Raw genomic sequence first — 16,036 nt, forward strand, 5'->3', positions numbered from 1 at the left:
ACAGAAGAACAAAGATGTGGAGACCATCTCAGCTAGGAGATCAAGCTGAGTGCCTCCTCAGCTGGAGAAGTCAAAGAAAGAGCAGAGAGAAAAAAGAGTCGAAAGCATTGGGGGAATGTATATACATTGAAAACTGTTGTGGAAGTGGCATGGATGACTCTGAAAGGAAAAATTCCATCAAATCTGTTACCAAAGAAACTTCAGTAAACTTTCAGATAATGTTTTGTTGTAGTTGTTGCTGTTATTTTCAAGTTGTGAGGGCTGCAATCCTCTTCTTTAGGATTAGGCAAAGAGAGGGTAGAAAAGAGAAGAATTTTCCCCCTTTACATTGGCAGATAGCTTAGTAAGCAATAGCACTAATAAGAGCAACTTAAAAAAAAAAAAAATCTTGGGTGCCTGGGTGGCTCAGTGGGTTAAAGCCTCTGCCTTCAGGTCATGATTCCAGGGTCCTGGGATCGAGCCCCACATAGGCTCTCTGTTCAACAGGGAGCCTGCTTCCTCCTCTCTCTCTCTCTCTCTCTGTCTGCTTCTCTGCTTACTTGGGATCTCTGTCTGTCAAATAAATAAAAGAAAAAAAAATCTGAGTAGTTTTGAAGACAGCAAGCAAGGACATAGTCAAGTAGTGAATGTGGATTAAAATGAATAATTAAGACCAGCATTCCAGATGAGAGATTTCAGAGCTTGAGAATCAAAGATGTGGGTAGGTCTTGTTGGATTTAAGGCCAGTGAAATTTTTCTGAGCTCACACACACACACATACACACAGTGGATATGAGAAGAAAAACAGAAAAACAATGAAGAAGTAAGATGAAAAATTGAGTGAATTCTTTCACCCAATTTATCCAGTGGATAGAAGTAAACTAATTTATGCAAGGAGGAAATGCAAGTGTTGGACTGCTAATTTGAAGTCAGTGAAAAGATTTTTTAAAAATAATGGAAATATTACTTAAAATTAAAAAATCAGTTTTGTCTAACTTTGTAAAATTTCTTGCAATTTGACCTTTGTGTGTGTGTGTGTGTGTGTGTGCATTTTGACATGTAAAAATTTCATATACTTGAACATATTGATATAAATGAGTCACAGATGTGGGCCAATTGAGGCTGAATAGCATGAATTTGCACTTCATACATAATCTCTGTAATTATTTGAGAACAAAACAGTGAACAGGAGCAGAAAAAAGAAACCAGGAAACAAGTCTAACAGGAGGACAAATAAAAATATTAAGGATTAAACAATGTTGTGCTAATGAAAATCTTCAAATAACTGATCAGTTAATAATGAGGTATTTGAAGCCAGAGATGAGGGTTCAGGACACATGTAAAGAAAGCAGGTTTGAAGAAAAGAAGTAAAATTTAGAAATTAATCTCAAAATGAAATACAGTTTTTAAAAATAATAGTGTAATGTAGTTGTGGTTTCCTGAGCAAAGAATACCACTGTCCATAGTCCTAAAACATCTGTGTATTTCCATGCAGGGTGGTTTTTCCCTATACCATGGAGACTGGGTATCCAGACCTGGAGCGGGAAGAAGGAAAAAAGCAATGGTGGGATGGGAAGAGAGAAAGAGAGAGAGGGAGAGAGAGAGAGAGATTGAGGTAAATAAGAGGAAATAAACTGTCAAAGACTACTATTATAGATATTAATTTATTGATATTAAAGGAATTTTTAGGGAGAAGGGAGATATTTCATTTTCCCAAGAAGGAAACATGATGGGGTGGGGGACACACAGGTAGCATTACCTTCATGCAATAAATATTCTAGTTACCCTCACCCCACCTTTTGCTACACTGTAGTTAAGGTTCTGAGCCTAAATTCAGAACTTGGTGTTGGTTCCTAGAAGAGAAAGGAATTGGAATACATGTATTTTATGAATTTTGAGAGACTGTGAGAACAAGGCATTAAAAGAGTAGATTTTTAGTTCAAGAGGAGAGGCTGGTGATAAGAAAGGTGCACTCTAACTACTCTTTGTCTTGTGAATCAGAAGAAAGGAGAGAAGGGGAGTCCAGCAATGATAGTTCCAAGGAAAACTGTGTTAGAATTTGGTTTCACTTAAAATTAGATAAAAAGGGATAAATTTTTAAAGGTTCATAATGTAGTGAAATATGGTCAAGGGGAATTGAGAAATGATTATATCAGTTTTCTATTTGCTACTATAACAAGTTACACAAACATAGTAGCTTACAGTATATATTATTGTCTAACAGTTCTATAGCTTAGAAGTCCCAATGTGGGTCTCACTTGGATAAAATCAGGTGTTGACAAGGCTGCTTTCCTTTTTAGAGTCTCAAGGGGGTGAATCCATTACCTTTCCTTTTCCATATTCTAGAGCCTGTCCACATCTCTTGGTTTGTGGTCTCCTTCCTCCATCTTCAAATTCAGCAGTGCTGCATTTCTCTTACTTTCTTTTACTGTAACATCTCCCTATGACTCTGTTTTCTGCTTTCTTGTTCCACTTTTAAGGACTTTTGTTATTACACTGGCCCCATGTGGGTTATCCAGAGTGATCTCTTTATCTAAAGGTCAGTTCATTAAGACCCTTTATTCCATCAGCAACTCAAGTTCTTTTTTGCCATGTAACATAGCATATTCAGTTTCTAGAGACATATATGGGGATTAGAACATTGGCATCTTTGGAGTCAGGCATTATTCTGCCTGCCACAGCCCAGGAAAAAAGATGTGCTTATATCCTAATTCACCTCCTATGGGAAGCTTTCCATGATTCTACCTTATATGTATACTCTGCTCCTTTATGAGAATAAAATGAAAACAGGCATGTGAAGTGGTTAGAACAGTGTTTGACTCTTGCAAAACTTTGCTAGGTATTCTTCATTTTCTTCTTCATGCAAGGAAATAGTGCACAGAGGCAGATTTTAGCCCAGGTCTACCTGACCCAAAACCCATGCACATAAACATTATAAACTCTGACAGGGTACAGTCTTAACTAGCAGAAATCATACACTGATGTGCTATTGTTATATTTCATAATAAAAGATGAGAAAAGTCCCAACATTTATGGAAAGGCTGATTAAATTCATTTCGTATCAGATATTTATTGAATACCTACACTGTACCAGACTTTGTTGTAGGCACTGGGGGAAATGGCAATAAACAAGAAAGACAAATTTCAGGTTTTTAAGAAATGTACATTCTATTTGGATTTGGGGGGGGTATGGGGGAGGGATTTGGGATATTCAGCAATGCAAGTATAACCATAATATGCTTTGTGGATTAAGAGACAGTGTGATGGGTTGAAAAATCTCTATCCCTTTAAAAAAAACCCAAGAAGTCCATATCCTGATCCTCAGAACCTATGAATATGTTCCCTTACACAGGGAACTTTGCAGATATTTTTAAGTTAAAGACTTTGAGATAGGGAGATTATTCTGTATTTTCTTGGCTGGCCCAATGTTATCACATAGCCCTTATAAGTGAAAGATGAGAGCAGAAGAGGAACTCATAGTGATGTAAGGCGACAAGGACTCAACCCACTGTTGCTGTCTTTAAAGATGGAGGAAGGAAATTACCAGCCAAAGAATGTGGGCAGCCTTTAGGAACTGTAAAAGATAAGGAAATTCATTCTCCCCCTGGAATCTCCAAAAAGGAGTGCAGCTTCACTAACACCATGATTTTAACCCATTGAGAACTGTGTCAGACTTCTGACCTCCAGAACTTTAAAATAATGAATCTTGTTTTAAACCACTACATCTGATATAATTTGTTACAGTAAGGATAGACAATACAAGCAGTAAGAGGTGTAACAAGGATTGCACCGACAAGCATCTTCCCTGAGATAACTCTGAATGCCTAAGAACACTTTTTACTCCTGAAACAATTAGTAATATTTTTGTCGTAAGTGGTAAACCACACTGAGCTAGACGGAACAGAGAGTTCTTCATACGGGTACAGTGATATCTCACAACGCCCAGGGAAATCAGTGTTGCCCATTCCTTAAAACACATCCAGAACCATGAGCAAGAAGACTGTCTAGAGTTTTGCCTTCACATTTCTTTTGTCTTCCTCTCTAAATGTCTCTCTAAAGTAGCTCCCTTACTCTCTTCAGTCTGCCTGATTGAATACAATTGTTGGCAGCTACAAGTCCAGTCACCCAAAGGCACAATCTCAGTGGAAACTTCTAACTTCTCCTTCCCAATTTTAGGAAAGAAATTCTCATTGTTTCAGCTTGAGGTAGGTATCTTGCTCTGGACCCATCATGTAGGCTCAAGAGCAGAACAGGGAAAGGGGGAAGATTGTTATAAACTGAACAGACACCCAGTATGTTTATTTCATGATGCTTATTCTGTAACTGGAGATATAATTTTTGGGAAAATATATCATTCTGTTTAGCGAATCTCATTTAGTTTCTGTTCAAAACAATTTGTGTGAGGCAGTGTGAAAGATACAAAGGCAAGCAACAGATATTTATCAAGCATCTATTTTTATGCCAAGAACTCTGCCAAGAACTTGGGTCACAAAGACATAGAATACTTAAGGAATGGAGGAGAGAGAATAATTCACATTATTTTGTTGTATGTGCCGAATGAAAGATCTATGCAAAGTGCTGCCAGCATACCCATTGAAACGTCACATCTGGCTAGAATGAGGGGGGATGGGGCAGATTCCTAGAGAAAATATTTGGAACCTTCAGGTGAACAAGGAAGGAAAATGTCTTTCAGGGAAAGGGAGACCATCTTCAAATCCTGCTGTCATAAAAATAACCAATGAGGCCTGTGGCCAGTGAGTAGTTCAGAGCAACAAGGTTTACAAGGAGAGACGATTTCAGTTATTCAAGGTTCACAGTCTAATAGAAGAATAAGGATGGGTAATAAACAACTGTCACAAGGTCTGAATACATTAGCATAAAATGAATTGACAAAACACAGAGTTTTGGAGGTAAGCTTGGGGATCAGAGGTCAAGTTAAAGTCCAGTTGGGAAGACTAGATATATTCCTGGGATAAGCTGGCTTTTAAGCAGTTTCATAAATAGTCTGTGGTTAATAGGAATGAACAAGGTAGAACCTGAAATTAATTAAAATGCTCTTCTTTGGTCCAAATCCCACAAACATTAGGCAAAGCAACTTACTACTATATGGATCCCTAAAATACAGACACAGCACTTGCTTCCCAAGGTGACATGGTTCCTGCAAAACTAAAACTCTGTAATGATTTCTGTCATCTTTTCTCTTTCTTCAACAATTGTCTGGTCTTTTAGAAGAGAAAGCTGTACTATATACTATGCCAGGGAAAATATGAGAAAAGTATCTTGAATATCGAGTGGCAATGGGAAATCCCGGAGGAAAAAAATTTCCATCACAAAGTGTTCCTTTGTCATGGAATCTTTGAAGTAGGCCACTGGACTGCACACACTACATTCCCCTTTCTTTCTTTCTTTCTTTTTTTTTAATTAATCATTTGAATATGTTGGGGTTTCAAATATTTACTGGGTGATTATAAACACACTGAGGTACTCTGAAGGAAAGCTCCCAGGATACCGTATTCGTCCTCATCAGTTTTTTAGATTTTATTTTGACACATCATCAATTGGAATTTTTAATTCAGACTATTCTCAAATGTTACAGCAATTTTACCTAGTATATCATCAAAGTTCCAAGTCTTTTGATAAGGGTAATTAAACATGCCAAGTTTGTTGCTACAGCCCTGAGTCTGAAGTCACTCATCCACTGGTTATGTTCCTATACTTATATGTTTACTGCTTTCTGTGTATTATTTTTATAGTGTTCGAGTAATGTATTCACTTTTAATTCCCTGGAAACTTATCTCCAAACCAAGAGGAAAAAGGACCCAATCTCTCACAACCTGTGTAGGTGAAATTCCCAAAGACATACCATATTACTGAGGCATTTTTTTTTAAAGTGTTTATCTTCTAAAGAAAAGACTCCATCTTTTAGGACTCAGGTATTGATTATATCACTCCTTTTGACATAATCCTTTACTCCTTATGCAGACAAAAACACCATTGATTTTTAAAAACTAGTGGAGTTTTTTTCCCCATCACTAGAAGTTTTGTTTGGGAAAAGGAGAATGGGAGCCAGTTCAGAGTAATCTATCTTTCTACATAAGTATTTCTGTGGCACTTATCACAGCAGTACCTGGGCACTCAAAAGCACCATTAGACTAAAACACATACACTGGAGGGAAAAAAAAAATGCTAGAAGCTAAGAAAACAGAAAGATTCAAACGTGAAGGGAAATAGAAAAAAAATGTTCTTTGTTCGTGGGCAACCAATGGGACTTGAAGAAAACTCTCAGGAGCAATTAAAAAATATATATCCTGGGCGCCTGGGTGGCTCAGTGGGTTAAGCCACTGCCTTCGGCTCAGGTCATGATCTCAGGGTCCTGGGATCGAGCCCCGCATCGGGCTCTCTGCTCCGCAGGGAGCCTGCTTCCTCCTCTCTCTCTGCCTGCCTGTCTGCCTACTTGTGATCTCTGTCTGTCCAATTAAATAAATAAAATCTTAAAAAAAAAGATTAAAAAAATATATATCCTTTCTCCACGTTAATTTATTTATTTAAAAACTTCTAAAGGACTATTCTAGGCCTTTGATTCAGATAAAAATACCATTGAGACTTGCTGTGGTAAATCAAGGATGCAATATGACACTTATGCTAGCTCTCTGGATATAAGACAAAAAAGAAAGATAGATATAGATAGACAGATATCTGGATATCTATATATATACCAGTTAATCCCAAGGATGTTTAAATTCTCAAGTAAGATAGTCCTTTTTCACCAGGATACTCAAATAGACCTGATGCTTGTCCAGTGGAATATGTATAGACTATGGTATCTGAGATAGATTTAGGAAATGAATTGTTGGATGGTGAAACTTGCCATGCTAACTAATTTAAAGAGGAAGGGACTGATGTCATAAATTACATTCCAGACTGACTTTGTAACTTAAGTATCTTTTATCTCCTACTATATAGTAAAATTATAGTATTATATGCCAGATGTCAATTAGGAGGGCAAACTGGTTTGCATTGTCAAAGACTATGTATTCCACTCTTCTTAATATATAAAAGAAAAATTACTGAATAATTGCTTATTTGTATCAAAAATATAATCTATAAAATTGTTATATATGAGAATTCAAATTTGAAAATAAGCCAGTTTTCTTTGGCACATGTAATTTACAGATTTATATTACAATTCAATCTAACATATTGAGAAAAAGCATGTTAATGGGAAAGGAATAAATATCTAATTTATAGGAAAGTAACTGCCATAAAGTTTTATTTGTATCATGATGTAATTTCTGAGTAAAAATTCTTTCTTTTCCATTTCATGGTGGGTAACCTGCCGATTCTTGTGATTTCCCTCCTATTTTAACAAAAACGACTCAATTTTTTTATGTGACCTTGTTATACAGTCAGAAACACTGCTGATAGAAATTACATTTCAACGAGTAAAGCCATCTTCACCTCAGATTTACATAGAAGTTGGCAAATTAAAAGTATTTTAATAAGGCTAGCAGTGATAGTTCAGGAATGAGATTTAAACTGAGCTTCTGTGCCAATGAGTGCATTAACTTTATTCAAAAATAGTGTATGTAAAATGGCATACAACTGACATGAGCTGATTATGATAATGTCTTAGTGCAAATTTTTGAAAATCAGGTACTATAAAAATATACCATTAACTTTATGTTAATAAAATATTTTGCTTGATGCCTTTTAAATTATTCATTTGAAGTAGTCTAAAAATATAAAGGAACTCTTATTATCATTCAATTTACATGATTACTTTTAAGTTCACTTTTTTGGTTTAACATAAACAGAGTGTAAAATTCACATCAAGCTTTTGGTATTTAAAATGTGTAATTTTTATGCAAAAATTGGATGCTGTGTTACATTTTTAAGGTTGTCATTAGTATAAATATAATTTTGACTTCTGATTTGAAACAATTTAACCCTTAGGAGAAATTATCATGTTTCCCAGGTTGACTCATTATTGCTGCTTTGATTATAGATGAATTCCTTTGTAAAAACACTTTTTAAAGAATCTAAGCACTGACTTGAAACCCCAGGGGTTCTCACAGATGCATTTGAAGAAATGATGAAAATTATCAGGAAAAGAGGATCATTTTTTTCCCCAAAAGTACAGTTTTATTTTAAGGATTAAACAACATTATGTGCTCAGACTGTGTTGGGCTCTTCATGGCTTTACACAAGAGGACAGACAGCACACTGATTGATTGCCTGTCATTGCTTACAGTCAAATGGAAATTCCTACCATCAGTTATAGTTACAGCACAGTGTTGGGCACATAATGCTACCCATACTGCTACAGGAAACTGGATTTATATTGTGAAAAAAAATGAGACAGTAAAACTGGATAAGAGCCCTAAATATGGTGGGTCTTAATACGAACAGGAGGAATCTAATCTAGATTTTTAAAGAAGAGAAGGATGTAAGCCTTCAAGTGGGAGAGAAATTTGAATGAAAGATCAGTTGCCTTCTTTAGAATATATAGAACATACCAAAGTCTAGTTCTGTTCACAATATAAATAATTTAAAATTTAAATTTACATGTATACTTATATATACTTCAGTCCATATGCAAATATAAAACCATATAAATAATTACTATATAAACAATTACAAATTATTTAAAATAAGCAATTTTTAAAAAATACATAGTTCAATAAAAAGTTCTCCAAATGCCAAGCAGAGGCTCACCTATATCAAAAGATGTTTCAAAACTCTCTTCTTGGGAAGGAAGGGAAAGAGGAAGAAAAATGAAGCAGGAATTTGACTTATATGTGCTGTATATCAGCCTGATGCTTCTTGTTCATGTAGACCCAAGTTGTGATTGCCTCATTCTTACATATATAAGAGAATAAGTCTTTGTTGCATGTCATTACAGGCAGACCTGCTGTAATTTAAAACTTTTGGCACAGAGAAGAACTCACTTTTGTGTGGCTCAGTACAACCCTGTCTCCCTAGAATGGTACTAATTTGACATGACTGGACAAGACACTGGATGAGGTTCCCAAGAGTTTGGTAGGATTTGCAGAATTAGATTATTTTATCCTATCAGAATTGCAAGGAACCTTACAAGCTAGTCATCTCTCCTCCTACCCAATTGAAACTCCTTGTACAACATTCTGAAGAGATGTTCATCTAAGTTCAATTTGAATGGTTAAAGAAAAAGAGGGGGCATTATTCTATGCACACCAGTTGCTCATCCACAGGACTTTCAGAAATATAAAGACAGGTACCATAATATTTCAGTATCTTTCTCTAAGCTCAGCATATCTGTTCCTTCATCTTTTTTTTTTTTTTTCATAAGAGAGTTCCCAGATTACTTTCCATAATTCTTATCTTCTTTGGGATACTTCTAGGTTTCTTTTTTTCCCCAGAAAACATATCTATTGATGCTACCATGTGGTGACCCCTTGGTAACACACAAATCCACACGCATACATGTCACTGGACCCTGCTCTCAATAAAATTTTATTTAAGAAGAGGGAGGTAAACACGAATAAAAGAACAATAAAAAAAATACATAATTGTGAACTGTGGTAAGCATGTAAAGGAGATCACCCCAAATCAAAATGGAATATCCAGAATGCTATGTAAATTGTGGATCTGATAGGACTTGCACAAAAAGACAAACTATTACTGACCTTGATCTGAACACTGCATAATACTGCAGCCAAAAGATTACTCTAGTTGGCTCAGTTTGAGCTTGCAGTAAGTTATGGGTTTTTGTTTTGGTTTTTGGTTTTTTGTTGTTGTGTGTTCTTTTTTTTTTTTTTTTCAAATCAACTTCTGTCACATCAACTTTCCATACCTTCTACTTACATAATTGATTTTTGAACATCAACGCAAAAACCTTACTCTATGAGTGTAAAATTCCATCATCTTGGTTTTAACCCATGGGTCTAACATGTCAAAGTCATTTTTGAATCATAATTAAGGCATCCAACATATTAAGTAAACTTCATCAACTGAGTATATCATAAGCATTTATTCAGTGACTTCATTAAAGAGCCAGACCAAATATAAAGTCCTAGGGTATCAAGGACTTCTCTAAATTGATACACAGATACATGTAAAAATCTTTCAATACCTAACCATAAGTATAGACATCTGTTGTTTGTGCTTTCTAACATCCATTTCTCCTTCTTCTAGAAAAACATTTTTCTTGAGGAAATATTCTTCTGCTATTATCACTTCGTATAATTTTGATATAAATGTTGTGCTCAGTCTCTCCTTGGTTCCCAGAGTGTCATATGACCTAACTTGGTCAATGAGAATATTGACTACTGCTGGCTACAGAATTGGGCACATAATCTAAGTCATTCTAGTAAGATTAAATTCTTGACCTTTTGTGGAATTGCTGGGAAGAGAGACTGTTGCTGAAATTGAAACTGGGAGGACTTAAGATTGGAATTGCTGGAAGTCACCATATGGAGAGGGCCTAACTAAGCATTCAAATGACATATGAAAGTGGAGCCAAGAGATAAAGAGAAAGAGACCAAACCCTCACCCAGCTGTTCTAGATTCAAAGCCAGGTCTAGATTTTTCTGTTGCATAAGCCATTACATGAACTCTTCAGCTTTAGCCAGTTGGCGTTAGTTTTCTGTCATTTGCCAAGTGTTCCAACTGATACCTCATATTATTATCAGGACCGTATTTTCTTTTTGCCCACAAGAATATCATGGGAGTCTTTGTCATCTGTTTTATTGAAATCTAGATAAAGAATATCTATAGTACTTTTTCAGCCAATTGATGTAGTAACCCTTTTGTCAAGGGAAATTAGATTTGTTTGTAGTAAATTTATGCTGGTTCACACTGATCATCTCTTTTCTGAAACCATCTGGTTAATAATCCACTATAGAAGCTTAACTAGTTTAGAAGATAAATTCCATATGTTCTTCGCATCATTAACCATGGAATAATATATTTTTTCCCTCTGATCTTTTAGATGTTTTTTTTTAAATAAAGTCTCAGACACATTATTCCCAAGGATTTTGAGTATGAGTAGTTTTTAAAATACCAAAACTTATATCTGACTTCTAAATTCTTTTGGTTGTACTTCATTGGTTACTGTTTATTTAAAACATTAAAATATATATATATATATATAAAATATATTTCAAACATATAAAATAAACATACTATTTATTTAAAACATATAAAGGCAAAATCATTAATGTTTTTAAATGAAATTCTGTTTTATTAATTATGGCATCTGTAAGTATTTGACTAAGTATCCTACCTACATATAGGAAATATTACTTACTCAATTATGTGTATAAATCTAAGTAAAGATGACTTCCCAATCCCTTTCAATCTGCCCCCAAGGATAAGTGGGCCAGATGGCAAAGTCCTGTTAAAGTGTATGTGTTTGATGATGCCTAACATTTTATCCATGGCCCTTTTCAGATAAATGGAAGACCCCATGGTCCCTTTCTTCTGAAATCCCTTTCACTTCTTCCTGTCAACCTCTATGGGGTTGCTCTTTTGACTCTGCTCAACAGGAGTCTTGAAATGAAAAGTGATGACCTGATGGGGAAGAACATTTGGGCTCTCAAACCCACAAAGATGCTGGGGCATAAACTGACACCAGAAAAACTTCACTTAGAACCAGAAAGTGGGGTTGGGCATGGGGCAGTTCCCTTGGCTTTCCCTAGCACAGAAAGAAAGAGAGACTATAGTCCCAATACTCTCAGGCAATAATTACCAGACAAACTGACCCTAATGAAAAAGCACTACAGAGCACCTTCTTAAAAGCTTTTGGTGTGTGAGTTTTTAGATAGTGGTGCTCAAATGTGGATAGCTGATGATACCCAAAGTTTCCCTGTCTGCTTTAGGCAGTTTATTTTTAAAATGAGGTTAAGCAAACTGCAGTTTAGGGGAAAACACATTTATTTTTACCTTAGTAAACTGGTTGTCATTTTGGCATATCACCTTTATGGTTGACACAGACTTGACAGTGTGACACATTAGCTCAAACGAACAGATTTTTGATAATCAGATCCTCAAATACCAGGCAGCAGTATTTTTCTTTAAACACTGCTTGCCGTTGTTAGCAGTTGCTACCTATAAAAAGTCGCCGGCTATAGTCTGACAGTTTATGACTCCCAGTTGGTAATTAGTGCCTGAGATGTCAAACCTTGCTATTTGATTCCAGTGCAACAATGAGATACACACTTTGTCCAATCTCTGCCTTAATTTTTGAGAAAATGAGACCTAAAACTGGATATAAAACTGATAAATATATCCAATGTCTCCCACATTGCTAATGACTGAAATCATGGCAGAGGTGATCTCTAAACACCAAAGCACGAACTACTTGAATGAAGAGTTTTGTAGTGCATAGTTTTGAGTCAAGTTTATCATAAGAGGTGTAGCAGATGAAGTTGAAGGATTTCAGAGAATGGTCCTCTCAATGTTCGGCTTAGTGTAAATAGCTGAAGAACTGACATATTTGGGTTAAAATACCTTTGTAAGTGGCCAGTTGTTTGAAACCCGGTAGGCAAATACATAGTTCTCGGTGATAATGAACACTTGAAATATAATAACAGGCCACTTATTTTTATTTTTCTCAAATATCCTTCTAGAGAAGCAGTTGGTTTCATGACTCAGGTTTGGAGTATAACGATCATTCTGCAAACACCCAGCAGCTTGAGACTTCGACACCTGATGCCTGAATCACTGAAAGTATCCTCCAAGTTGTCTTCTTGTCTCAGATCCACTTTATTTTTTTCTCCCAGAAAAATCTTCATAAAATATACCCATAGCACATATTTTTTTTCTGCCACTCTGCATTCGCATTTCAGTTCTACAGCCTTGGAGAAAATAAATAGCCTTCAATATGCCAGTTATTACAAGTCTGAAATTAAAAGTGATGGAGAAATGTCCCCTATTTTTTGTGGTATTCTTCTTGGCTCTGTCACATGTGTGCATTCTAGGGATAGAATAACATACTGAAAGGCGAAGAGATAGAGTGGAAAGATCATGATTTAGGACAGGGTCAGAAAAAGTGATCTGTACAGAGTAAGAGAGAAGATATTTTAAGCACTGTAGGCCAGGTAGTCTCTGTTGCAACTACTCAACTCTGCTATTGTCATATGAAAGCAGCCATAAACACTACCTAAACAGATGTGCGTAGTGTTCCAGTAAAATTTTATTTATGGACATAATAATTAGAATTTCATTTAATTTTCATGTTTCATGAGATATTCTTTAATTTTTTTGGGGGGGGCATTTAAAAATGTAAAAATTGGGGTGCTTGGGTGGCTCAGTCAAGGTTCTGGAATTGAGGCCTGTGTTGGGCTTCTTGCTCAGAGGGGAGTCTGCTTCTCTTTCTGCCCTTCCTCCCCCACCAACTTATGCTTGTTTTTTCTCTCTCCTGCAAATAAATAAATAAACTCTTAAATTTTAAAAAAAAATAATTCTTAGCTCATGAGCCATACAGATGCAGGCTGTGGGCCATATTTAGCTTGCAACGCTATAGTTTGCCAACCCCTTATTTAGGAAAAAGATTGATTTGGATATGACTCTGAGCTCTGCCATATACATGAACATACAGGGTATCTAGCTTTTCTGTGTATTAGTCTAATTATTGAGTTATGTGTGTTGGGGAGGATCTACGTGCAGGGATCTGCAGTGTTTGATGAGTTATCATAAGATAACTATCATGGTGTTAATCTTATAGGGAATCAAGAATTATGACTCTGGGAAATCAGATAACATGTCTCTCACATGTAACCTTAAGAGCAATAGCATCTAACATGCACTCAGTAATTACTGCTGATGTGGAAAACATTAAATCTCATCTTTTTCCTCTCTTAAGTCGTGAGGTGAAGCATCTTTGATCCTCCAGCATGGATCTGGAGAACTTTCTGAAATTCTTTGACTTTTTAATAATTCATCTTGATGTGGAAACAATAATGTTTCCTGCCTTAAATTTTTTGGGAAAATTTTAGGAAGTAATGCTTATAAAATGCTTAGACAGTGCCTACTATCTTTTAAGGATTATTCAATAAATAAGTTGTTATTAGTAATACTACCACTATTAATGTTATTAAATGGCTTCAGAGAACCCTCTGGATGAAGTCCGCACTTGATCTTAGCCAAAAGGCCGAGAAGCAGTTGGATAAAGTCCAAATTACAGAACTTTATTCCAACTGTCTGATCAACTGGCTTATCCCAGTATTTCAGAATTCTTCCTGTGTGCCATATACCTCTCTTCTGTCTTATCCTACTCATAACTTGCTCATCCCCACTTTTTTTTAATATATATATTTTTTAGATTTAGTTTTTTTTTTCAGCATAACAGTATTCATTATTTTTGCATCACACCCAGTGCTCCATGCAATCTGTGTCCTCTCTAATACCCACCACCTGGTACCCCAACCTCCCACACCCCCCCGCCGCTTCAAACCCCTCAGGTTGTTTTTCAGAGTCCATAGTCTCTCATGGTTCACCTACCCTTCCAATTTCCCCCAACTCCCTTCTCCTCTCTAACTCCCCTTGTCCTCCATGCTATTTATTATGCTCCACAAATAAGTGAAACCATATGATAATTGACTCTCTCTGCTTGATTTATTTCACTCAGCATAATCTCTTCCAGTCCCTTCCATGTTGCTACAAAAGTTGGGTATTCGTCCTTTCTGATGGAGGCATAATACTCCATCGTGTATATGGATGGACCTCATCTTCCTTATCCATTCGTCCATTGAAGGGCATCTTGGTTCTTTCCACAGTTTGGTGACCATGGCCATTGCTGCTATAAACATTGGGGTACAGATGGTCCTTCTTTTCATTACATCTGTATCTTTGGGATAAATACCCAGGAGTGCAATTGCAGGGTCATAGGGAAGCTCTATTTTTAATTTCTTGAGGAATCGCCACACTGTTCTCCAAAGAGGCTGCACCAACTTGCGTTCCCACCAACAGTGTAAGAGGGTTCCCCTTTCTCCACATCCCCTCCAACACATGTTGTTTCCTGTCTTGCTAATTTTGGCCATTCTAACTAGTGTAAGGTGATATCTCAATGTGGTTTTAATTTGAATCTCCCTCATGGCTATTGATGATGAACATTTTTTCATGTGTCTGATAGCCATTTGTATGTCTTCATTGGAGAAGTGTCTGTTCATATCTTCTGCCCATTTTTTGATATGATTTATCTGAAAGTGAAGGGATGGAGAAGCATCTTTCATGCCAGTGGGCCTCAAAAGAAGGCCAGGGTAGCGATTCTCATATCAGATAAATTGGATTTTAAACTAAAGACTGTAGTCAGAGATACAGAAGGACACTACATAATTCTTAAAGGGACTATCCACCAAGATGATCTAACAATTGTAAATATCTATGCCCCCAATATGGGAGCAGCCAATTATATGAGAAAACTGTTAATCAAGATAAAAAGTCATATTTATATGAATACATTAATAGTAGGAGATCTTAACACACCTCTCATCACCACTTCTATGTCTTTGCTCATCAGCTTTCTTTTATGTGAAAATCTTTGCCCCAACGTCTCAGTGTTATGCTGTCAGAATTTCCACGTTCTTCTCAATTTCCACTTCTGTTGAGTCTTCCCTAAGAAATGTAGACCTCACTGATGTTTCCTTCACTTTCAATACCAGTAACACTTTTATAGTGTCTAATATAATTTCACACCTGATTGTATATATTTGTTTCATTTTCTTATTATCTCAGAAGTCTTACAGGAACCAGATTGTGATCACCTGTAAAGGAAGAAATGGTGAGAATACTTGTTCTGTGTCCCTCTTCTCCCTAAAATACTTTTGCTCCCCAAAATATCCTGTCACTTTGAACACCTATCTGCTGACTGATGTGGTCACTTATGTAGAGTAAATCTGTATTATTCCTGATCTTGGATCCTATACTGATCCTCATCTTCTTGTAAAGACCTCCATATAACGAAACATTCCCTGTCCACTGGAGGTTGTATACACTGCCTATTTTCCCTATTGCTTACTTACAGGTAATATCACACTGCTTGAGCTCAGCTTTCCTGCTGCTTCTGGTGACAGAGATA

This window comes from Mustela nigripes, chromosome 12 (assembly GCF_022355385.1).
Source record: "Mustela nigripes isolate SB6536 chromosome 12, MUSNIG.SB6536, whole genome shotgun sequence".
NCBI lineage: Eukaryota > Metazoa > Chordata > Mammalia > Carnivora > Mustelidae > Mustela > Mustela nigripes.